This window comes from Megalobrama amblycephala, linkage group LG24 (genome assembly GCF_018812025.1).
Source record: "Megalobrama amblycephala isolate DHTTF-2021 linkage group LG24, ASM1881202v1, whole genome shotgun sequence".
Taxonomy (NCBI): domain Eukaryota; kingdom Metazoa; phylum Chordata; class Actinopteri; order Cypriniformes; family Xenocyprididae; genus Megalobrama; species Megalobrama amblycephala.
The window spans coordinates 33305111-33332784 of record NC_063067.1 but is presented as its reverse complement, the minus strand read 5'-3'; the positions used below and the strand labels follow the sequence as shown (position 1 = coordinate 33332784).

The following is a 27674-nucleotide window of genomic DNA, read 5'->3' as shown; positions in this document are numbered from 1 at the left end:
GTAATTATATATTAAAGAGTGAGTAATAATAATTAACTACATGTACTTACTATAGGTTTAGGGTTACAATTATGCTTTAGTTTAGGTTTAGTTGAATGTGATTATGCATAATTTATTGTTATTACTACAGTAACTACATGTAACGTAACAAACACTAAAATAAATTGTTAACAAATTTAAATGTAAATTTTCTTATTTTTAATTAATCAAATAACAGATTATTCACAGGATTATTTTCCTATTATTTAATGAAATATGAATTTATTAATTGTCAGAGCAAAAACAGAGATTTTGTTGACAGATGACAATCATGTGACTGACCACGTGAGCAGCGCATTCCCGGGATCGTAAGATCACAGAACTCAGTCCTCCAATAAATCACCATCCAAACGCATGAGTTTTAAACAGCTACTGTCTGAATATGGTTTTGTGTCCTTTTTGAAGGTTAGAAGCCTCAGTCCATATTCTGTTACTGTATGGAAAACGGCTACCAGTACATTCTTCAAAATTTCTTCTTTTGTCTTTCACAGGTTTGGAAGGACATGATGGTGACTAAATGGTGACAAGAAGTGCATTTTTGAGCAAACTATCCCTTTAAAGAGAATGAGAAAGTGTAAAGACAGCAAAATGAAGTAAGGGATGAAGAGGGCAAGAGGATGGAGTGGAGACAAACACTGAGTCTCCCAGGCGCCACAGAAACAAGATCCACTCCCTACGGAGAGAGCGAAATAGAAAGAGAGTGAGACAGTGGTAAGGAGCTCAACCTTCCAGATCTTACAGAAGATGATTTCAGGGTTTTCTTTATTTTTTCATCAGGGTGAAGATGAGAGAAACAGATATGAAGTAAGTGTGTGAGATAGATATACTATACTGTTCAAGGACAGAAATTATTCTGAGATGATGTTCTGCTAGTTAAAAAAAGAAAAAGAAAAAGAAAAAAAGGACCACAACCCAAGGAAAAAAGTGAACTTTCTTCTTTCTAATGAACACAATCTGGAGTTATATTAATAAATATCCTGTCGCATCAAAGCAGTGAACGGGACCAACAAGTCTGAAACTCAAGAAAGTTGTGACGAAGTAGTATGTCCCAGAGCTTGCATACTCTTCTGCTACACACTCAAAAAAAGTTTTCTTCACAAAAAAAGTAAATACTTTTAGGGCACAGTATAAGTAGGCGAATTGGGACGCAGCAATTTTTACTTCAAGGGTTAGTTCACCCAAAAAAGAAAATTCTGTCATTTATTACTCACCCTCATGCCGTTCCACACCCGTAAGACCTTCGTTAATCTTCGAAACACAAATTAAGATATTTTTGTTGAAATCCGATGTCTCCGTGAGGCCTCCATAGCCAGCAATGTTCATTTCCTCTCTCAAGATCCATAAAGGTACTAAAAACATATTTAAATCAGTTCATGTGAGTACAGTGGTTCAATATTAATATTATAAAGTGACGAGAATATTTTTGGTGCGCCTAAAAAACAAAATAACGACTTATTTAGTGATGGACGATTTCAAAACACTGCTTCAGAGCGTTATGAATCAGCGTGTCTAATCAGCGGTTCGGAGCGCCAAAGTCACATGATTTCAGCAGTTTGGCGGTTTGACACGCGATCCGAATCATGATTCGACACACTGATTCATAACGCTCCGAAGCTTCCTGAAGCAGTGTTTTGAAATCGGCCATCACTAAATAAGTCATTATTTTGTGTTTGTGGCACACCAAAAATATTCTTGTCGCTTTATAATATTAATATTGAACCACTGTACTCACATGAACTGATTTAAATATGTTTTTAGTACATTAATGGATCTTGAGAGAGGAAATGTCATTGCTAGGCTATACAGGCCTCACGGAGCCATCGAATTTAAACAAAAATATCTTAATTTGTGTTCTTAAGATGAACGAAGGTCTTACGGGTGTGGAACGACATGAGGGTGAGTAATAAATGACAGAATTTTCATTTCTGGGTGAACTAACCCTTTAATTAAATGTATGAAAACATTATATTCAGTTCACACTTAAGTATATTATTTTAGTTAATACTTGTAAGTTTTCTTTTTAAAATGAATGCTGAAGTGTACAGGTACTTCTTTTTCACACGAATTATTTTTGCTTGAAAAAAAAAAGTGAAAGCACAATGCCTCTGCTGTGATGTGAACGTGTGTTTGTACAAAAACCACATGTTCCCTGAAAACCACTGTAAAGTTTAATGCTTCTGAACAGCTGTATGCCGTGACCTCATAAGAGAGACTGAGAGCTCGAGAGAGTCATATTGTCGAACTGAAATAACCGCAATGAAAAAACCCACCTGCTCCCCTCTCTTCACCCACAGTCATCTTCTGTCTGTCTCTACTTTCTATCCATTCACTATTTCTTGCTCACAAAACCAAACCCATAGTCCCTCTACACCAGTTTTTCTAACCAAAAAGCTACTGTTTCCAAAATGTAGTGATGTAGCAAAATGCTACATTATTGTTTTTAATCAAATGTGCTCTCCTAAAAATTGTCTTCACGTGTAAGACTGGTTTTTAGTAGATTCAGCTGTTTAGCTTAGTAGCTTTATCAATTAGTAACTTGTAACATAGCTTCACAACTTCCAATTATTATTAGCTTCCCCAACAGTCTCCATCCACTCTTCTGAAACACTCACACTCTGCATGCAGAAACACTACAAAGTGATTTTATATCAGATTTTTATTTTTAAACCATCAACAGGCTGTCATAGGGTGTACGCTGATGAGGCAGACACCCTATTAGCCACTGAACTATTCTGGGAAATCTGTTTCATCCATATGCTACACACATATCAGCTATTCATCCTTCTGTTATTAAGCTGTCACTACACCTAACACACTGTTGCACTTTGCTTGCTCATATCCTTCTCTATAGAAACACACACACACATATATACTGGATAGTGCTGATGAAGCAGGCTGGTGACAGTAGGATGAATGCAGTGGCCTGTGGTGGGGAAAGAGGCGAAGGTAAAAGGTGCTAAATCACGTCTGTTTCAGCGCTTTGGGGAGCTTACGGATGAAACTCCCGTCGCGGAACACATTCATTCATTTCCCTCCCCTCTCATCTCCCCGAGGCCGCCCTCAGCTGCCAAATTACATGCTGTATGAATATGATACACACACAAACAAACTCACACTAACAATGCTGTGGGAGTCATTGTGTCTAGTTATTACAAATAACCCATCAGTGTTGGAGAAGCTACTTGCAACTTTAGCGCAAAAAACAATATATATACACACACACTATATTGCCAAAAGTATTGGGACACTCCTCCAAATCACTGAATTCAGGTGTTCCAATCACTTCCATGGCCACAGGTGTATAAAATCAAACACTAGGCATACAAACAATTTGTGAAAGAATGGGTCGCTCTCAGGAGCTCAGTGAATTCAAGCGTGGTACCGTGATAGGTTGCCACCTGTGCAATAAGTCCATTCGTGAAATTTCCTCACTACTAAATATTCCACGGTCAACTGTTAGTGGTATCATAACAAAGTGGAAGCAATTGGGAACAACAGCAACTCAGCCATGAAGTGGTAGGCCACATAAAACCACAGAGCGGGGTCAGCGCATGCTGAGGTGCGCAGAAGTCGCCAACTTTCTGCAGAGTCAATAGCTACAGACCTCCAAACTTCGTGTGGCCTTCAGATTAGCTCAAGAACAGTGTGTAGAGAGCCTTCATGGAATGGGTTTCCATGGCCGAGCAGCTGCATCCAAGCCTTACATCACCAAGTGCAATGCAAAGCGTTGGATGCAGTGGTGTAAAGCACGCCATCACTGGACTCTAGAGCAGTGGAGACGAGTTCTCTGGAGTGACCAATCACGCTTCTCTGTCTGGCAATCTGATGGATGAGTCTGGGTTTGGCGGTTGCCAGGAGAACGGTACTTGCCTGACTGCATTGTGCCAAGTGTAAAGTTTGGTGGAGGGGGATTATGGTGTGGGGTTGTTTTTCAGGGGTTGGGCTTGACCCTTAGTTCCAGTGAAAGGAACTCTTAATGCTTCAGCATACCAAGACATTTTGGACAATTTCATGCTCCCAACTTTGTGGGAACAGTTTGGGGACTGCGCACCAGTGCACAAAGCAAGGTCCATAAAGACATGGATGAGTGAGTTTGTTGTGGAGGAACTTGACTGGCCTTCACAGAGTCCTGACCTCAACCCGATAATATCACACAATACGAGTAATGAGTGCAATATCACACATGTGCTATTTTTCTTCCGAATAGCATGAATGCAAATGTGATATTGATTTTATGCAACGGTTCAATAAATAAGAAGTTAATATTGTGTTATATTTTAGACACAATATTGTCTGTTTTTGCTTAATTTTGCAAATGAAAATATTACCTATAAAGCAAGAGCAGAACTGTTGTGCATCTCCGAGCAACACAGCGTTGTTTCGTTTCTGAATGAATCCGCATTTTGAGTGAATCAGTTGGGTGAACCAATGATTCAAAAGCCCTTTCATAAAGAGTGCCACTTACTTAAAGGGGTGGTTGATTATTAATGTGAATTAATAATTAGTGTGAATTAGTGTGTAATGTTGCTGTTTGAGCATAAACAACATCTGCAAAGTTACAACGCTCAAAGTTCAATGCAAAGGGTGATATTTTCTTTTAAATAATTCTCTGTTTAAGGACAACAAACAGCTGGTAGGGACTACAACGAGCTTCTTCTCAGGTTGGTGACATCACTAACCCTAAAATGTACATAAACCCCGCCCCTGGGAACTCATTAGCATTTAAAGGGACATGCACAAAAAATGGCGTGTTTTTGTTCACACCCAAATAGGGGCAATAATTTGACAAGCAATAATAAATAATTTGAACAAATTGAATGAATGTCTCAATGACTTACTCATTTAGAGATTTACCGCCACCTACTGATATTTTTAGAGTATCATTTCATAAAAATAAAAAAAAATCATATTTCAATATGAATAATAATAAAAAAAAAAACCCTCATGGCCACTGAAGCCTAAGAGTTTATGTGTAATAAATTGTATGTTGAATCAAATTTTTAAAAAAAGCATTCTAAAGCTACTTTTTGTAATGTCTATTTGATGTATTTAACACAATAATGACATTAACTTATATTTTGCGCGTAATTTTGATGTGCAATTAATTTGATTAATGAGATTAATTACTCAGCAATTAGATTTATAGTTTGAATCGCTTGACAACCCTACATATATATATATATATAACATTGATAGAAACATTATTATGTAACATTCAAGTAACAATATTGACAGCATTTAGCAGATATAAAAATATCTCACACATAATACATATCTGACGACTCTTGATGTTAAATAAACCTGGTTGTGATTCTATTAGAGAACAGAAGTGGTTTTGAGATTGTCTAAACCCAGTGAAACACAGAATCTTATACTTCTTTTGAGCCAAACCACTTTCCTCTGAGGAATTCTCACATTGAGCTCTAGCAGCTCTGGAGGGCCAAGATCCCCAAAATACTAAAAAATGTTACATATACATTTCTGTGAAATATCATGTAAATGAAACCTTTACCCTAAACGTATGTTTGTGTTCAATCAAAGCTCTGTCCGCTAATATCTTGTGTCAGGGAACCAGCACCTGTAATGTTTTCCCAGTGTCAAAATAAATTAGATTTAAGATCATTGCCTTCCTGGACAGACTTTGATCCTGATTTTAAACTGACAGCCAGCACTGCCTTAGAGGAAACATATATCATAGACAGCAGACTTTATTACTTATTTCAACGTCCTGAACCTCACACATGGAATTCCGTGGAGTATTACAGAAGTGCTTAATTGTCATGAAAATAATGTCACAAGGAAAATAATCGTAATGGTTCTAAAACAGGCTTCATGTTCTTTATGCAAAATATAGTTAATTTTTCTTCTCATTTGATTTCGAGTTGAAACTGGACACTGTTTTCTTTCCATTGTGAAAGAAAGAGCCGTAGAGGTGTTTTTCTCTCTGGAGAATGAGAGAGCGAGTGAGCGAGCGAGCGAGGAGTTGTCCTAAAAGTGTCGACTTTTATCAAGCATGTTTTTCTTATTCTCATTTGAAGTCTCTGCATTTATTCACCACTAGTAAAATCTAACCTAGAAACATTGGTCATTACTGTCTTCAGATCAGGCATGATAATAAGGTCAAAACAGACATGAAACTAATATGTCTGTAAAATGTCACTGCACAAAATCAATTATATATTCATTCAGAAGCTAAAGAGGTTCCTCAAAACCATTTCCATTCCTTTCTCCCTGTTCCCAATTCTCTCATCTATCTTTATTCAGTTTCTTATCCAATCTGCCTTGACTCAATCCAAGTACATATGTGTGTCTGTATGAGAGAGAGAGAGAGGGAAGGACAGAGTGAGACAGACAGAGAGGAAACAGTGGGCGCCCTGGGCAATCGTCATGTCAGCTCAAAGGTCTAGGAGCAGGAGAAAGACATCTTAGAGGCCACGCTGAGTTAGCGCTTTCTCCCAGCAGTCTGTCTGTGTGTCTGGAAAAATGTTATTACTTTTATTACAGAGTCCCAGAGAGGGACAGAGAGCGTATCTGAGCAAGTAGAGGGGCAGAATGTGAAACAGCGATGTCAATCCCCTCTCAACCAACCCACGATCTGAGCAGTTGTAACGATGACTTTCAATAGATGGTGTTAAAGGAACATTACAGGTTCAGATTTATTCAAGCTCTACTGAAAACATCTGCAGCATGTTGTTAATTACCAACTAAACGACTAAATATTACATTAAATACATGTGTGGAGCATTCCTGTGTTTCTTTGTAATTGAAATATTCAGGTTGTTTATCAAGACGGAAAGAGATGTGATTGTAAAATTGAAAGTTTCCAGCAAAAAATTATACTATATTGTATCTATATATGTAATTCTGGCAATATGCAAAACTCTTTGTATAAAGAGTACCCCTTTAAGTATGTTTTACATGCATTTTATAAAAAAGGCAGTGTTAAACAACATGACATTATCCCATAATTAGATATTATTATGCTAATCTCCTTATGTTGATTATTAAATTAAAACAATTAACATAAAGAGATTATGTTATGTATAAACATAATCTCATTATGATTACACACATTTATCTGGGTAGCTGTATTAACTTGTTATGAAAAAAAAAAAAAAAATCATGGCGATCATTTATTAACATTTTAATTCCTGGCCTAAGGTAAAGTACAAATTTGCTGTCAATAATGAATAAATAATTTTATTTGGATATTCCACTCTGTAACAACCAACCGTGAAAGATTTGAATGTAACAGGTTTGAATGGCCAGGAAGTATTTTTTCCTGATATATTCAGACACATTAAGCCGTGGTACTCATGAGCAATGCAGGTTCAAGTCCAGCTTCCTGATCTCATTCCCTCATCCTCTCTCCATCATTTCCTGTCCTCTCCACACAACCGCTATGAATAAAAGCGGCAAAAAGTCCTAAAATAAAAATGATATTGGTGCAAGCCTTGAACAAATCAATCTGATTCCTTCTCATAGTATTCCAGTTTGAAATTGCCTCAATTTTCCGACATCCCGGCTATGCCCTTGGCGGAAAAATGAAAACCACAGATCAATTTCAAACTATCCTACACAAACACACGCTACTCACACACAAATTGTACACACGTTTCTAATCTGATGCTTTCTGCCTCTTCTATGCAGTAAGAGGCTCTCACACAAGATCAAACACACACACACACACACACAAACAGCGGGCAGAACAAAGGCAGACATCAAAGAACCATCAGCAGAGCTGGTCAGATCCTTTTATCCTGTTGTGAGTCTAAAAATGTTCTCAGGAAAATAAATACTGCACTCAGAGCAGCTGTCCAGCACAATCATAGACAGCATTGAGCTTTTGCACAGCTCTGAGATCAGTTCAGTCATATCACTGAATAGTCCTGTGTGCCAGTGAAAAGACAGTGAAGTGACAGACCGAGACACTTTGTAAACATCCCTAATTCTGTGTGGGCAGGTTTTGTTTTCCCTCTTTTAAAAAAAGTAAAAAAGAAACTGTCTTTCTGGATTTCTGAAAATGTCCCCTGAGGAACAGAAAAACCTGACAAAACCTCATTGTGGGAAGTAGAAAAAAGGCACATAACAGAATAATATAAAAACAAAACCAAACCAAAACAGAAAACAAAGCAAAACAAATTCATGCAAAACAAACAAACAAAAATTAAAGATCAAAAAGATCATAAAAAGCAATCAAAAAACAAAACAAAACAAAGACAACAAAACCAAACCAAAACAGAAAACAAAGCAAAACAAATTCATGCAAAACAAACAAACAAAAATTAAAGATCAAAAAGATCATAAAAAGCAATCAAAAAACAAAACAAAACAAAGACAACAAAACCAAACCAAAACAGAAACAAAGCAAAACAAATTCATGCAAAACAAACAAACAAAAATTTAAGATCAAAAAGATCATAAAAAGCAATCAAAAAACAAAACAAAACAAAGACAACAAAACCAAACCAAAACAGAAAACAAAGCAAAACAAATTCATGCAAAACAAACAAACAAAAATTAAAGATCAAAAAGATCATAAAAAGCAATCAAAAAACAAAACAAAACCAAACTAAAACATAAAACAAAGCTAAACAAAAACAAACAAAACAAAGTCATACACAAAAATAAAAAAACATAAAAGCAAACAAAACAAAATCACACAAAGCAAGCAAAAACAAAAACAAACAAACAAAAAGCAAAGCAAAGCAAAACAAAACAAAAAAACAAACAAAATAAAACACAAAACAATGTGATTATGCCATAAGTGTTATAAATGTTGAGGATATGTGTCAGGAAGGCATGGGAAACACAGAAGAGGGCGTCAGGTCATAGCCTGACACTCATGCGTGTGTTTGTGTGAATGTTAGTGTGTAACTGTAGAGTCACTGAGGCATGTGAGAACACAATCACACCTCAAGGGAGACCTGCCAAGCTGTACTACAAGCAAAGAAACACGGTCTTGAACACAACATATACTGACACATAATAACAGCCTGATTGACACAAACATTTCCCAGCATCCCACCATTACACTACCTCACATTCATTCCACACTTTGGATCTCAATGACACTCTATTTGATCTCATATTTCAAGGTATTTGTTTTGTTTTAGTTTTGTACTGTAGTTTATGTTCTCTTTCGAATTTAAAAAAGCTGGGTTAAAGACTCATCTTAAATAATATAAAAGTCGATGCTTTTAATAGCTCAGAATGTGTGCAGGTATTTATGTGTTCATATAAAATTGTGTGCGTCTGTGTATAGTGCTCCTCTGAGACTAATTTTAGTCCAATATGGCATGAACTGGCTATAGTCTGCCTATAAACACACACACACACACATGCCTTTCCCTACAGGATCAGGTAGCTTTATCCTGAAAAATAATGCCCCATTTTGGCAGGACAGATTGTGTAATTATATCACAGTCTGGAAGGAAAGAGAGAGAGGGAGAGAGAGAGGGAGAAGTGTGGCCTGATAGATAAAAGATTCCTCCCCTTTCTTTCTTATATCAGTGCTCTCTGTTCTACTTTAGCAGTGTGCACTTCGCAAACATTTACATGGAAATACGCACATGACATATTTCAGAATATTAGCCAAAATGCACAGCAAAACAGCAGAGCGCACTCGTGTGGGATACTGCCTCATAATTCAATGTGCTCAACTTTCAAAGGGTTGCCGTTTTTTGAAAGAAGAAGTCTCGTATGCTCACCAAGGCATTACTGGACAAAAAATACAGTAAAAACAGTAATATTGTGAAATATTATTACAATTTAAAATAACTGTTTTCTATTTTAAAATGTAATTTATTCCTGTGATGGCAAAGATGAATTTTCAGATGTTCCTTCAGAAAAAATTCTAACATTCTGATTTGTTGCTCAAATAACATTCTTATTAGTATCAATGTTGAAAACAATTTTGGTGCCTAATATGTTTTGTGAAACCTTGGCAATATTTTTTCAGGATACTTTGATGAACCGAAAGTAAAAAAAAAAAAAAATTGTTTGAAATAGAAAACATCATAAATCTCTATTGTCAATTTTTGATCAATTTAATGCATATTTGATTAATAAAAATATTAATTTTGTAAACTAAAAATTCGGTAACTTACTATTCCCAAACATTTAAACGGTAGTGTATTTGATTGCCAAAAAGGTCATTATTACATAAAATTGAAATAATTCCGCATGCTACTATTTAGCATGCTACTATATTTACAAACATTTATTGCTGCATATTGCAAACATTAAGTGTATCTTTTATAGCACTTTATCTATTTGCACCTGTAGATTTCAATTACAGTAAAGGCCGTTTTCTCAAAATAAGTTTTTTCTCCTGCTCTGTGTCATAAATCTCCACTTTAGCAGAACTTACATACACCAAACTTTACAGTTTTATTCCTATCTATATTCTGAAGATTTTTACGGAGGGGTTTGTTCATATATCATTTGCCTGGTTTTTACAAACTTTCTGGCTGTTGGCTGTATTTTCTCCTTGGCTGTATTTTCTTACTCTAATATGTAAAAAAAAATTAAACAATATTTTTGAAACTGGCTTTATCCAATGTTAAGATTTTTTTCTAGAAATGTATATAAATTAGTGCACATTTAATTAGATAATGCCTCATTTGCATATTTAAACATAACATTTCAGAAAACTTGTAATACAAAACATGTTTTCAAATCTTAATGTAATCAATCAACAGGGGAAGTATGGTGATATCTATTAGATTTTTTTTTTTTTTTACCCTATTCACCTGGAGTGTCTTGACTTCAAAGTAACATGTACAAACTGTTCTCTCTAAACTCTCCCTTTATCCCACAAAGTGCCCAAAGCCTTCCTACTGTCTCAGAACAAGCAAACAATGTGACTCATGTTGCGGTGATATAAGCGTGTGCATGTTCATGTTAATGATTTGCTACAATCCTGTAAGCACAGCGATGTGTGTTTTACATGAGATTACACTCAGTTCATGGAAATCTAGCATGTTATATTGAAAGAATGAAGAGAGACAGTAGCGCTTAGACTAAGTCCTCTTTTAACTGGAATAAGATTTGTTTTATCTCTCTGTATAAAACAAGAGCTGTGCAATCTGTGCGATTCACAAGATTAAGAGGTGAAAGAGTTTATATTTAATACCCATAATTCACATTTTGGTGAATATAAGTAGTGGTTCTGATCCTCTTTTTGTTGTTGTTCAAGCAACCTGTTGAGCTAGATCTGAACTCTCACATGTCTGACCTGATAGATTAACAGCGCAAGAACCAGGACAGATACAGAGGTGTTACACAAGAGCTTAATAATGTTAACAGGTGCACACATAGAAAATCTCTCTCTCTCTCTCTCTCTCTCTCTCTCTCTCTCTCTCTCTGTGTGTGCGATTCAGCCATTGCCTCCTCTATGACCTCTGCATGGCACAAAGCTATGATCACATCCTGTTACCCATCATCCCTCTCTCTCTCTCTCACCCCCTGTGCCCGAGGCCCACATTAACCACGGCAAACTGCCCAACCATAATTACAGCTCATTCTCCGCCGTGCCGTTATGCTTTGGGTCAGTTCAACACTTAGATTTCAGAATCATTCTCTCCTGGATGGCAAGAGAGCACTTCAAATGGCAATTTAAAGGTCTCGGTTTTTAGCAGCCCATCAGAATAATTTTCCATGCTTTTCCCCCTCGATTCCATATGTGCTTCTGTGAGAGCACAGGTTTAAAAAGCAGGATAGAATAAGAGTAAAATATCTGTCTGTTTGTCTATCTATCCACTTAAGATATATTGTAAGCATGAACTTAACTTGAGATGTTTTCCTCAAAATATTTTTTCTGAATCTTTGTCTTTTTCTCTCATTTTGTGAAAAAGACATACACTAAGTGAGAAATACATCAAAACACAACGCACTAGGCTGCACGTGTGCACACGTGCCGTTTCCTCCAGACATCTATTTGCTCACCCGTAAATTCTTTCAGCGCTTCATCCATCCATCTGTCAATATTCGCTGTTAAGAGGGAGAACGAAGGCATTCTGACGAAAAATAAATGATGTGATGAAAGTAAACGAAAGCAACAGAACTGAGGAAAAAGAGGATAAAGGGATGAAATGTGGACGAATATTAGGCAAAGCCAACCTCCAACAGCTCAGCTCACTAATGGGAAGTTTGTTTGCATGTCTGCTGTATGTTACTGGAGCTGTATTTATAGCACTACACATTAAAGAAGAATCTCTGGCTAAGTAAAAGCAGCCGAATAGAGAATAACATTGTTATGAAATACTAATAGCATAAACCATAAATTAAACCATAATTAACCATATAATTCTGCAATTATCCAGTACAAAAAATAACAACCATACCTTTTGAGACAAAATGTATATTCTGATTTCATCACAGCACACAACTTTTCTCAATAAAATCAGTGGTCATACTTATTGAAAAACACATTACAAACACACAGCCCCATTATCGGGCAAATCGCAAGTTATTTCAAAACAGTTCTTGCTACATTATAAAGCAATCATTTTCAGCACCAATCAAGCAAGCTTAAAAGTTCACACTTAGCATGTTAATTGGTTTAAGGACACGGTAACCTTGTATTTAAAAACATCTCCCACACACATTGTTGCTAAATCCAGCCTATCAACAACCAATTACAGTAGCCCACACCTATCTGTTGTTCAATCTCTCCTCTGACGAGGTTAGCGTTTCCAGCAAACAGGCATAAAAGATTACATGCACTTAACTGAAGTTCCTTGCTACTTCATTAGCCTGCAGTCGAGACTCTTTATCGCTACTTAAAACTATTAAACAATTATGTTATCAGCAGGAGAGTGAAAGAGGGGGTTTGTGGGAGATTTTTGCCTGCAAGCATATACACTCATGAACACCCACATACTCAGAGACACTTGAAAGGCTTATATTTAGTACCTTGACAACAGAGTGCATATTCTGCTCATGCAGCCCTCTCTAACTTCCCCTGTCTCGGTTTTCTCACTCTTTATTTCTCTCGCTATCACCCTGGGCTTCGAGTCAATATGAAGCTGTAAGAACAGAACAGTCTAAGCAGAATTTGTTAAACAAATATTCCAAACCTAATTGGCCCTGCGCACACACAAGACGAGACACAAAAAGACAAACACACACAGGGTCTAGGACTTGCCATATGTCCTCAGGCTCTGCCATCACCCCTCGCTATACTATGTCAGATGTCTGTACGTGGTTAGTTTTAAGAGGCAAATGATGTTCATGTCGTGTAGTTAACTTTGAAAATCAAACATGGAGATAAAAAAAAAAAAAAAAGGATTGTAGCTGCTTGTATTGCTAAACATTTTTTGGCTGTCTTGACAAGTTTTAAATTTAAGACTACCTGTACTCATTAGATGAACAAAAGTTTTTAAGTTAACTTTAACTGGAGCAAATTAGTTGAGTTAACTTAAAAAGTTGAGCGCGATAGGTTGCCTTATTTTTTCAAATTGGCTCAAATTGTTTTTGTTTTTTTTTAGTTGTCTTGACGAAGTTTTAAGTTCAAAAGATTACCTGGTACTCATTAGATGAACAAAAGTATTTAAGTTGATTTTAACTGGAGTGAATTAGTTGAGTTAACTTAAAAAGTTGAATGCGATAAGTTGCCTTATCTTATTTATTTATTTATTTATTTATTTACAGTTTAGTGATATTAAACTGTATTAAGATGACTGTTGTTACAGTAACTGGGACACTGAATTCACCTGCAGCATCAGAGAAAAGAAGCAAAATTCAGCTCAGATAGGGCTGATGAGTGGATGGATGGATGGATGGATGGATGGATGGATGGATGGATGGATGGATGGATGGATGGATGTCCCCATCACTACTAATGGATGTCCCCATTACTGAGGCTATTTCAGATAGAGCCGACATTTAACCCATAGACAAACCCATTTAGGGCTGATATTGGGCTAATTCAAATAGGGCTGACATGGAACCAATAGACAAACCAATGTAGGGCCCATACTGGGGCTAATTCAGATAGGGATGCCATGGAACCAATAGACAAACCAATATAGGGCCCATTCTGGGGCTATTTCAGATAGGGATGACATGGAACCAATAGACAAACCAATATAGGGCCCATCATCGGGCTATTTCGGATAGCGCTGACATGGAACCAATAGACAAACCAATATAGGGCCCATACTGGGGCTAATTCAGATAGGACTGACATGGAACCAATAGACAAACCAATATAGGGCCCATACTGGGGCTAATTCAGATAGGGCTGAGATAGGGCTGACATGGAACCAATAGACAAACCAATATAGGGCCCATACTGGGGCTAATTCAGATAGGACTGACATGGAACCAATAGACAAACCAATATAGGGCCCATACTGGGGCTAATTCAGATAGGGCTGAGATAGGGCTGACATGGAACCAATAGACAAACCAATATAGGGCCCATCATCGGGCTATTTCGGATAGCGCTGACATGGAACCAATAGACAAACCAATATAGGGCCCATACTGGGGCTAATTCAGATAGGACTGACATGGAACCAATAGACAAACCAATATAGGGCCCATACTGGGGCTAATTCAGATAGGACTGACATGGAACCAATAGACAAACCAATATAGGGCCCATACTGGGGCTAATTCGGATAGCGCTGACATGGAACCAATAGACAAACCAATATAGGGCCCATACTGGGGCTAATTCAGATAGGACTGACATGGAACCAATAGACAAACCAATATAGGGCCCATACTGGGGCTAATTCAGATAGGGCTGAGATAGGGCTGACATGGAACCAATAGACAAACCAATATAGGGCCCATACTGGGGCTAATTCAGATAGGACTGACATGGAACCAATAGACAAACCAATATAGGGCCCATACTGGGGCTAATTCAGATAGGGCTGAGATAGGGCTGACATGGAACCAATAGACAAACCAATATAGGGCCCATCATCGGGCTATTTCGGATAGCGCTGACATGGAACCAATAGACAAACCAATATAGGGCCCATACTGGGGCTAATTCAGATAGGACTGACATGGAACCAATAGACAAACCAATATAGGGCCCATACTGGGGCTAATTCAGATAGGACTGACATGGAACCAATAGACAAACCAATATAGGGCCCATACTGGGGCTAATTCAGATAGGACTGACATGGAACCAATAGACAAACCAATATAGGGCCCATACTGGGGCTAATTCAGATAGGGCTGAGATAGGGCTGACATGGAACCAATAGACAAACCAATATAGGGCCCATACTGGGGCTAATTCAGATAGGACTGACATGGAACCAATAGACAAACCAATATAGGGCCCATACTGAGGCTAATTCAGATAGGGCTGAGATAGGGCTGACATGGAACCAATAGACAAACCAATATAGGGCCCATCATCGGGCTATTTCGGATAGCGCTGACATGGAACCAATAGACAAACCAATATAGGGCCCATACTGGGGCTAATTCAGATAGGACTGACATGGAACCAATAGACAAACCAATATAGGGCCCATACTGGGGCTAATTCAGATAGGACTGACATGGAACCAATAGACAAACCAATATAGGGCCCATACTGGGGCTAATTCAGATAGGGCTGACATGGAACCAATAGACAAACCAATATAGGGCCCATCATCGGGCTATTTCGGATAGCGCTGACATGGAACCAATAGACAAACCAATATAGGGCCCATACTGGGGCTAATTCAGATAGGGCTGACATGGAACCAATAGACAAACCAATATAGGGCCCATACTGGGGCTAATTCAGATAGGACTGACATGGAACCAATAGACAAACCAATATAGGGCCCATACTGGGACTAATTCAGATAGGGCTGACATGGAACCAATAGACAAACCAATATAGGGCCCATCATCGGGCTATTTCGGATAGCGCTGACATGGAACCAATAGACAAACCAATATAGGGCCCATACTGGGGCTAATTCAGATAGGGCTAACATGGAAACCAATGTAGGGCCCATATTGGGGCAATTTCAGATAGAGCCACCATGGGACACATAGACAAACCAATATAGGGCCCATACTGGGGATAATTCAGTAGGGCCACCATGGGACACATAGACAAACCCATGAACATATGGCCTATGGGGCTATTTCAGATGGAGCCAACATGAAACCCATAAACAAACCCATGTAGGGCCCATATCATGCCTACATTGGCCCCACCATAACCAGTGACTGACTCGTTGAAAACAACTAAATCAAACAAAATGAATCGTCTCAAGAATCATTGACACTTATTATGAAATATTGTCAGAGAAAATATAATGTTGTGTTTGATAAGATTACCCTTGTACTGATTCAGAAAACTTGCTTAATTAAAAGGGTACATAGTTACAAGAACAGCAACACAACCACCTCACTACTGAGAAATGTAGTTAAACTAACTGCCAAACACTGGAGAGACATGAGATGGATTAAGCCTCACGTGGCTGATCCATAATGCATTTCTGCAGGGACAGATTCACTGTAATCATCTAGAATGTCGCCACGGTGGCATTTCTGGAACAGTGTGAGGCCTTTTATTGACAAAGCTTAGTGTCTCCCACTGACAAATCATTGAGAATGAGTTAGGTGACAAAATCAATGACTCTCGCTCTCTGTATATATTTTATCAGCAGGGATGGTGGAGGATCGATTGATTGAAATGGTGGAATCAGGCTATTTCTGTCAAGAGGTAAAGATAGACAAAAACATCAGAGATATAAACAGACCACGTAAAAAAAGTGACAATTTGAAAAGAGAAATTTAGTAAAAAGAGCATTTCATGTATGCACTTGTGAATATCTGTCTACAAAAAATTAGTTATATTGTGTAATATTTTATCATATTATGAGATTCAAAGCCTCAATAGTGAGATATAAAGTCACACTGCGATATTTAAAGTCATAACTGAAAGGTATAAAGTTGCAATTATGGGATATTAAAGGTGTGGTCACATTTTCCATATCTTGGCGAATTTTCTCTTGCAAAACAGGAATCCTATATGACAGATGTTTAATTTCATTTTTCCTTTTTATTCAAAATATTCACAAATTTGTTAACTATATCATGAATATTCCGATATTCAGATTCTCAAATGTGTAATAAAGTAAATTTATTTAGTTATTTAAAGGGGTCATGAAATGGATTGTTCCTCACTTAAAACGTAGTTTTGTTCCCCACTAAACAAGAATGTCCATGATATAAAAAGGGCTATTGTTTCCATGTCCCTGTGGTTTTGAGGGAAGGTCACTTCTCCTACAGATCCAAACGTGACTTTTGATACATTATGTAAAACAAAACAAAGACAGGAATAACAACAGCACAGCGTTAAATCTTTGGATCGATGTCTTTACCAGGGTGTGCCACACGGTCCAAGTTCTTCCTGTCATTCTAGCAACTTCCTATCACTTCCCTTGTTTTTCTCTTTCTTCCTCCTCAGTTTCTTTACCTCGCCACCACCTTAAAGGACAAACACTTGACGACGATTCAGATATGCTCTAAATGCACAACAATAACAAACCCATTACCCTATCATTATGAAATGCTTTTTAAATTGAGAAGGAATGTGGAGACTTTGGGGTAGGAGATTGCAGAATAAATGATTTCCACTAAAGCTGGACCAACGCAACTCTCGACACAACTCCAAAGCACTATGTGCACTGAATTAATTTGCAGATGTCTGTTTTCTCTTCTTTGTAAAACCTCCTGGCTTTCGGATTTTCATAACCTGTGTTTCAGAACAGCCCATAGGGCATCCGTCCGACCTCCCGCTGGCTTTCATAAACTATGAAAGAGATTATGAAATTTATATAACGGCCGCAGAGATCCAATGGGGATTATCGTATGTGAGTGCAGTGTGCCATGCAATTTTATGAATTAAACCACAAAAACCCACCACATTGGATTATTTAGGTTATTCACGCTCAATTAACTGTAGGGGATGTATTGTTTTAATAAAGAATCAATATTAACAGATGGTCTGATGTTTAATAAGGCAGAAGGGGAGGCTGGTTATGAGCAAACTGATGCAGAGATTTCTCCTTTTTTTTTTGGTTAAACACTCTCTCTCTTTCTCTTTATCTTCCCTCTATGCTTCAGAATAAGATAAAAAGATGATTACGCTAAGATCTGAATGAACAGATGGTTTGCTTTTTGGGAAAACTGCCATTTTGAACAGATTCCTTTCAAACAAATCTGATTGGATGTAAAACACAGCCTTGTCAAAAAGATCCCTCCAATTTTCTGCAAAGGATTGCATAGAGGAGAAACAAAGAGCTAAGGTTATCTCATTTAGACTAATGGCTGAATAATGGCTTTGGTCTAATACTAGAGGGGAAGATTTGTTCAGCCATCCGTTCAAGGATCGCCAGCATCTTAAAAGAGGGAATTAAAACAAATAGCCTATATTTTCCCATCCATTTACACTGGTTGTTGTACAACTGAACCGCAACTGTGCCTCATACATATAATTATGGTAATTAGGGTTTAGGCAACCATGTACACAAGCCCACATTTGTGTTGATCTTTGAGGGAAGATGTCAAGCTATATTAGCTGTGCTGAAATTACACACTGCTCAAGGGTTGCCGTGTAGTTCAGATAAGCAGGCTCGCGTTGTGATTTCAAACTGACAGTGTCTCGATGCAAAAAAATAAAGTGATTTCTAGATTACTGCACTGATTGTTTCAATTAATAATGACCAAAAATCAGAAAATGGTTATTGGAGAACTATTTTCAGCACGTTTTCTGTCAAAATCAGTGTGTTCCCAAATCCCAAAGCCATTCGCAGGCCTCCTCCAACATCCTACTTTATGAGACATCAGGTCACCAACCTACGCAATGCTTATATATTTGGTTTTAAAATAAAGATTGTTCTTCTCACTTTAATATTCACACCGTTTCACTCTGAGGGGAACTTTGGTAAGAGATTAAGTTCCTCTCAGTCATTTGAAATGTGTGTGTATGTGTGAAAAAGTGAGTGAGAAAGATAAATACAGTAACAAGAGAGAAAGTGAGAAAAACAGATTAGTAATGCATACAGTAAATCACTTAATCACTTTTCACCTGCCATCACTGGATTCTCTGCACTTGAGCAGCAAATGACTCTTTTTTTTAAAAGCAGGAGGTTTGGGCAGGACATACTGAAGGGCGTTTTTAGTTTTTGTTGTTGTTGTTTTTAAATAGCCAATAAGCTTTAGTTATAAGCCTGCCATGAATCATGTTTTTCTACTTTTTTATAGACCTTATGTAGCCCTACTCCTTTTCAGCGCTACACTCGTTGTGTTCTGTCTTCTGCTTTATATTTCCACAGCATGAAGGTAACACTGCTCAAGGATTTATGAATGAACCGCTTGTTTTAAAATCTTCCAGGTCTACTGACATTTGTTATGATATCTTTTTCAAACCTTATGACGCTCATGGTAACTTTTATTAACTCTACAATAAGTAAATCCATTTCACCAGCTAATTAAGCCCCGAAGTTCACTTGCGTCTTCACTAAACTTTGTCAACTGTATGTGTTTGCACACTCAAGCGATTTTAGACCATCGGATGTGTATTAGGCCTATTATATTGAGCTACCACACTGAGGCATTGTGTCACACAAACAATACAGACAGTAGCTGCACATCATGTGAAGATAACGTGCACAGAGAGGAGTGCAGAAACCCGTTATCAACGCTGTCCTTTGATTTATCACTAAAGCAGCTTAGAAAATCAAAAGTTATAGCATATGTATTTCTAATTTTGAAATAAGTATCTACAACCCATTTCTCTGGGCCAAGGATGGACTGTGGCAAAGTGGAAAACTGTTCTGTGGTCAGACGAATCAAAATTTGAAGTTCTTTTTGGAAAACTGGGATACCACGTCATCCGGACTAAAGAGGACAAGGACAACCCAAGTTGTTATCAGCGCTCAGTTCAGAAGCCTGCATCTCTGATGGTATGGGGTTGCATGAGTGCGTGTGGCATGGGCAGCTTACACATCTGGAAAGGCACCATCAATGCTGAAAGGTATATCCAAGTTCTAGAACAACATATGCTCCCATCCAGACGTCGTCTCTTTCAGGGAAGACCTTGCATTTTCCAACATGACAATGCCAGACCACATACTGCATCAATTACATCATGGCTGCGTAGAAGAAGGATCCGGGTACTGAAATGGCCAGCTTGCAGTCCAGATCTTTCACCCACAGAAAACATTTGGCGCATCATAAAGAGGAAGATGCGACAAAGAAGACCTAAGACAGTTGAGCAACTAGAAGCCTGTATTAGACAAGAATAGGACAATATTCCTATTCCTAAACTTGAGCAACTTGTCTCCTCAGTCCCCAGACGTTTGCAGACTGTTATAAAAAGAAGAGGGGATGCCACACAGTGGTAAACATGGCCTTGTCCCAACTTTTTTGAGATGTGTTGATGCCATGAAATTTAAAATCAACTTATTTTTCCCTTAAAATGATACATTTTCTCAGTTTAAACATTTGATATGTCATCTATGTTGTATTCTGAATAAAATATTGAAATTTGAAACTTCCACATCATTACATTCTGTTTTTATTCACAATTTGTACAGTGTCCCAACTTTTTTTGGAATCGGGTTTGTAAATGTATTGTGCTAATTTATCTGTATGTGATTTTATTTACAACGAGCAAAAATCTGTAAGAAATGTTACGAACCACAGATAAAATAACTGCTGAAAGTGAGCTGTTATGTCAGAGCTCTCTTTCATTAGGAAAAAAATATCCCACCTTTAATAGTCAAGCATATTTACAGTACAAACCTTGTCAGTGAACTATGAGGGCAAAAAAATTAAAAAATAAATTAAAATAATCGTTCATTCAATCATCAACTGTAATCGAGGTAAAATGTTCAATTAATCGAGATTTTGATTTTATGTCATATTGTCCAGCCCTACATCAATTCTTCTCCTCTATTTTCCCAGAACATTCACTCCCGGTTCCACAGACAAGGCTTAAGCTAGTCCTAGACTAAAATGCATGTTTGAACTGTTTCAACTGAAAGAAACTTGCTCTGAGATATCTCAAAATATGTCAGTGCAACTGTTTTGCCTCATAACATCAGTAATATTTTTTTCTAAGACACATTTATCAAATTACTGAACTAAGGCCTAATCCTGGCTTAGGTTAAGCCCTGTTTGTGAAACCGGGCCAAAGTCTTTGAATTTTAGGCTGTTTGTGATCTAACTCTCAGCAGCATGTATCTAGATATTAGTCTTAAACATGGACTAAAAGCCATAAAAAGTCAAATGAATGTTAAAAAAAACTTATGTGATGAAATATACTAGGGCTGTCAAAAATAATGTGTTAATTTCGGTTTGACCCACAGGACAAACGCACGTTTCGGTAACATGCTTGTCCCAATGATTAAGACACGCAGGTGTAAGTGTGAAAATAAACACTTCCAATACTGATGTATTGAAAGGATCAATCCTCACAAAAATATTAATAAATGTTTTTTGTTTTTTTGCAGACCTTAGTGGGGGGAAAATTAACTGACAGCTCTCATTCAAATACACTATATTACTATGTACACTATATACAACACACTATATTAAAGGCACACTGTAAAAGAATATTTTCATCATTTGTTATCATAACATTTTTTCTTTTGTCAAATCAACTTAGATCATTAATTTAGCCCAGATAACATAATATTTTGAGTTTCTGTTGATTAAACCAATTGCAAGCATTGTATTAAATCAAATTTTTAATTTTAATGAACTCAACATTTTAAGGCAACCAAGTAACTTACTTGGTTGATACTGGCCTTCATTCAAAGCACTTAGTAAAATGATGCAAATATACTGTCTTTATGTTGTTTCTACATTCATTTGGTGATTCAATGTGAAAATATGGTTTACTATATAAAAATATATTACAAATTTTAATGTTATGTGCAATTAGTTACAGAATTATAGAAAATGTGTGATTAATTAGTTACTTTTTTTAAAAAAAAACTGATTGACAACACTAATACACACGTGTACACACACACACACACACACACACACACACACACACATATAGGGAAGTAGGGAAGCATAGCATAGAGTACTGCTCTAAAAATGCGCCTACTAAGACAAAAATAATTGTTAACAAGAGTGACAAGCAGAATAGGAAGCAAGCTCAGCCTCTTAATACTGCAGTGAAGTACTTCAGTACATACTAAATATACCTAGTCCCTTTCAACCAATATGACCACTCCAGCTCTTCGCTATGATTATCATTCTGCAAAAGACTCAGAGCTTTTTGTGCCTAGTTTTGTCACTTAGAAGAAGAGGAAGGTTTTGTGAGGAGGAGACTTTTTTCATGTTTATGAGAACGTTGTTTACACTTGTCAGATTGGACCCTGGAGGCTTTGAAGCTTGTCTCCTGATAGCCATTAGCACTGGCCATTTCATTTTCCTCACGGTCAAGGCCACCTCTACGGCCCTAGTATCCAGGCAACAGCCTGAAGACACAACAAGGGTCATTGATGAGCAAGAAAAGCAGACCTCAGACGCCCCACAGCTGCCTTACAAGTCATTAGTGACTCTATACTAGACAGGAGAGAATATGTGTGGTTAGAAATACTCTGTGTGTGAGTTTCTGTTTGATGGTTCCTGTTTTGAAACTTTGTTGGAGTTTGAAGGACAGGTTGAAAGCTGTGCATAGAGGGAGGGATCACCAACTCACTGGAGAAGAGCGTTTGATTACTTACCAAAGAAAGATGAGATGATTTCTTCTCCAGACAACCAGTGGAGATGCACAAACCATATACGTACACTGAGGAGAAATGAAGACATTGAAAGTTAGCATCTGCATAAGCGTCCAGAATTAATATGATTGGCTATTGATCATGTCACTCTGTTTCAAAAGAATATTTTTGGCTGAATGAAGAAAGTCAAATATTGTGTTGATTTTGGTTTCAACATGTCACTGACCTTACAGTCTAACTGCCAAGAATAGAATCCATTAAATAGATTCAGTTACAACTGGACCTTACAATGCTAAACAAGAACCAGTACTATATATATATTTTGTGTGTGTGTGTGTGAAATTGGGAATATTTTATTTAGAATAACATTCATCACACACACACACACACAGAAAAAAATCTCTTGTGAATTTTTCTTTAATTGCAAGCAGTTGTGACATCCGCTTTAAACATTACAATAATGCTCATGGTAACTTTTATGAACTCTACAATAAGTAAATCCACTTCACCAGCCTAATTACTCTCCGACAGCAATGCCAGAGAAATATAAAGAGCTACAGCAAAAACAGACGGAATTCAACCATTCAAACACAGAATTCAAACACAGAATTCTAAAGATGGCTGTGTGCTTGTTTCTCTGGGGCATAAGGTCTGTATTACAGTGCAGTGCGTTCTCATTATAGAGGGAATCTGATTGGACAAAAATCTTTGTAGTGCAGGATGACTCATCAATATTTCTCCTCCATTTTCCCAAAACAGAAAGTGAATGTCTGTGAATTTTAGCCTGTCTGTGAAAGCTTAACTGTCAACTTTCAACAGCATACTAGCATACTCTTATGCATATGATTCTTTAATTACAAGTAGTGGTTGCAAATTCAGAAATGGACATGATTTGGACATTTGAAACGGACATGATTTGCGATTCAGAGAGGTATTCAGCTGCAAACTTAAGAACTCTTCTGGGGTGCGTTTCCCGAAAGCATCGTTATTCAACTATGATTGTAAGCCCCATTGAACTCTATTGGTAACGACGGAATTTGCGACCATAGTTAGTTTTGGGAAACGCTCCCCTGAACGACTGACTGATTGATTGAGTCTGCTTTAAATTGTTATCTCATGAACGAGTTTGAGACTTTATGAATATTTTTACTAACTATATATATATATATATGTCCAATTCTAACTATTCAGTTGCTTATTAACATGCATATTACTGGGATATTGGCTGTTTATTAGTACTTATGAAGCACATACAATACCTAAACTTAACATGTATCTTACTAACTATTAACAGTAATTAGGAGATAATTGAGGCAGACGTCGTAGTTAATAATTAATAATGATAATTGGACCCTAATCTAAAGTGTGACCAAAAAAAAAAGATGAGTTATTTGTTTGCAATATAGATATCACAATCACAATAAAGATAAATTAGGCAATATCTAATGAACCCTCATAGGGACACACTCAAAAGTTTTCTTGATAGTCACCAATCGCAACTAGATAATAAATAAGTGTCATCATTTTAAAAAAGTAATTATGGAGCCAGGCACATGATATGTGGAATGAATTAAAAAAAGTTGTAGCCACAATATATTGTTTTCATGTCATATGTGGTGCTCTGTAAAAGAATAAAATAAAAATGGTAACACTTAAGGTTAAAGGTTCCAATTGTTAAAGGATTAGATCACTTCAGAATTAAAATTTCCTGATAATTTACTAACCCTCATGTCATCCAAGATGTTCATGTCTTTCTTTCCTCAGTCGAAAAGAAATGAAGGTTTTTGATGAAAACATTCCAGGATTATTCTCCTTATAGTGGACTTCACTGGGGTTCAACGGGTTGAAGGTCCAGATGTCAGTTTCAGTGCAGCTTCAAAGAGCTTTACATGGTCCCAGACGAGGAATAAGGGTCTTATCTAGAGGAACAATTTCTAAAAAAATTAAATAAAAAAAAATTCCAAAAAAATTAAACATTTATATACGTTTTAACCACAAATGCTCATCTTGCACTGCTCTGTGATGCACCACACATTACGTAATCACATTTGAAAGGTCACGCGTGACGTAGGCAGAAGTACCGATCCAGTGTTTGCAAAGCGAACATGCAAAGACTAAGTCCCTTTACAAAAAAAAAAGGGTAACACTTTAGAATACTGATCCTTCATTAATGAATAACTACACAGGAACAAATGAATAATGCATTATTAACACTCTAGTAACTACTATTAACTAACAATAAACTCTGATTAATGAATTAGTAAGTAATAGTGCTCAGTTGAAGGTGGTAGTTCACTATTAACTAATCAGTAACTACTGTTTTTTCATACCTCCTAGAGAACTACTAAGAACTACTATATAAAGGTTCATAATTAATGAGAATAATGCATAATGTATAATTAATTCTAAAATGAAGGTGATAGTAACCCATTAGTAATGACTGAAGTATTACCAAATACTTAAGAAGGAATTACTTATTATTTGGATCAGTATTCTAAAGTGAAAAACATGATAACTCTCTAGCAACTACTGAAGTCTTTGAAAACTTTTGATGTTTTTGTAAAGTATTGGATAGTAATAACTCAAGAGTTACTATATAACTCTAAAGTAACTACTTCTTATTTGGATCAGTATTCTAAAGTGAAGATCATAGTAACCCACTAGTAATTACTTAAGTGTTACTACATCCTTCTAAAGGAACTACTAATTATTTGGATCAGTATTCTAAAGTGAAAATCATAGTAACCCACTAGTAATTACTTAAGTGTTACCAAATATATCATAAGGAATTACTGTACAAAAACATACAAAAAAATAAACGTTTACAAAGACTTCAGTAGTTACTAGAGAGTTATCATGTTTTTCACTTTAGAATACTGATCCAAATAATTAGTAATTCCTTCTTAAGTATTTGGTAATACTTCAGTCATTACTAGTGTGTTACCAAGACCTTTACTTTAGAATTAATTATACATTATGCATCATTCATGTTAATTATGAACCTAAATATAGTAGTTCTTAGTAGTTCTCTAGGAGGTATGAAAAAACAGTAGTTACTGATTAGTTAATAGTGAACTACCACATTCAACTGAGCACTATTACTTACTAATTCATTAATCAGAGTTTATTGTTAGTTAATAGTAGTTACTATAGTGTTAATAATGCATTACTCATTTGTTCCTGTGTAGTTATTCATTAATGAAGGATCAGTATTCTAAAGTGTTACCAAAAAAAGGTAAAACAACGATGTCGGACGATTTTGAAGTTGGAGGAGTTTTTGTCCCACCGCAGTACTTCCGTTATGTCATGCGTGACCTTTCCAATGTGATTACGAAATGCGCAGAGTAGTGCAATATGAGCAATAAAGTATATATATATATATATATATATATATATGAAGAGTTTCGTTGCAAAACGAGATAACTCCGTTTTTTTAATTTTTCAAAAATCTTGTTTTTTGGTTGTGCATTCCAATTAATATCAATTGCAGTTGGTTTGTTTTGATTTAAACCTTCATAACTTAAAAAATACAGCTAAGTAGCACCATAAAACAAAATAATAACATGATAACATAATAATAAACATGTTTTGACAAAAATGTTAAAAACGGAGTTATCTCGTTTTGCAACGAAACTCTTCATATATATATATATATATATATATATATATATATATATATATATATATATATTTTTTTTTTTTTTTTTTTTTTTTTTTTTGTAGAAAAAAAACAATCGTTTCACTAGATAAGACCCTTATTCCTCGTCTGGTATCATGTAGAGCTCTTTGAAGCTGCACTGAAACTGACATCTGGACCTTCAACCTGTTGCACCCCACTGAAGTCCACTATGTGGAGAATAATCCTGGAATGTTTTCATCAAAAACCTTAATTTCTTTTCAACTGAAGAAAGAAAGACATGAACATCATGGATGACATGGGGGTGAGTAAATTATCATGAAATTTTAATTCTAAACTAATCCTATAACATGAGTTAACTACAGTATTTACATATTTACTTCAAATGTATTTAAAAAAAGTGATGTACAATAAAATAATGTAAGTAATGTAAAATAATGAACTAGATATGATGGATTCATCTGTGAACCTTTGGTTTATTCATAACGGGGCACCCTGGCATATGCACTTATATGATGTTCCTGTAGCTCAAACAGCACAGCGAGGTGCTAACAACAAACAGATCACCACTCTCATTAAATTAACATTTCTTTGAGACCATCATCTATGTTCCTGAGCAGTCCTGATCTCATCTAGGGCTCAAGGTGAGGTAAAATCACCACTGCTGATGTCTGATGACAGAATGCTAGCTAATGCTTGGAAAGTTTGTGGTGGTCTTCACTTTCTGTATCCAGCCTACATTTCTATACACAGGAGTCTTGAATTAGGCACAACTTGTTTCGGCTCAGCATATGAATTTTAACAGGGCTGCGGATACAAAACACATTCCACCGATGCATAAAGGATGAAACATACATTAGTAAATGAGTTTCAACAACAGCAGTAAAGCACACATGCTCGGCCCTGAACGGTGTGTGTGCGTTCACGTGTCCCATTTTCCCCTCCTCTTTTACTCGAGTATAGAGAGCAATGGCGCAATTTCTCTTATTTTTCAACCAAATAGATCAGAAGGGAGTCATCAAAGCCCCTCCACTGAGGATAAATCAAACAGGACACGCGGAGGAAAGGCAAGGACACGCACGCGCTCAGATATAGAGGCAGGCAAAGTCACACAAAGACAAGCATACGTACGCAAACTAGGAAGTGATGTCGCAGTGGCTAGTTAATCCACACATCCAGGGGAAGCTGTGAAGCCACACGCACACATCATCACCTCTCCAGTCCTTTCTGTAGGATGGAGTTTTAATGATGACAGAACAGAGAGAGAG

The 27674-nt window shown here is 36.8% G+C and overlaps 1 protein-coding gene across 4 annotated transcripts in view; it reads right to left on the bottom strand.

Moving 5' to 3' along the window:
* sulf2b (sulfatase 2b) overlaps nucleotides 1-27674 on the bottom strand; it is a 216341-nt gene that overhangs the window by 110693 nt on the left and 77974 nt on the right. For all 4 annotated transcript variants that reach the window (XM_048179005.1, XM_048179009.1, XM_048179010.1 and 1 more), the window contains one exon: nucleotides 22773-22837. The gene's annotated coding sequence lies outside the window, so the exon portion shown is untranslated. The remainder of the gene's footprint in view (nucleotides 1-22772; nucleotides 22838-27674) is intronic.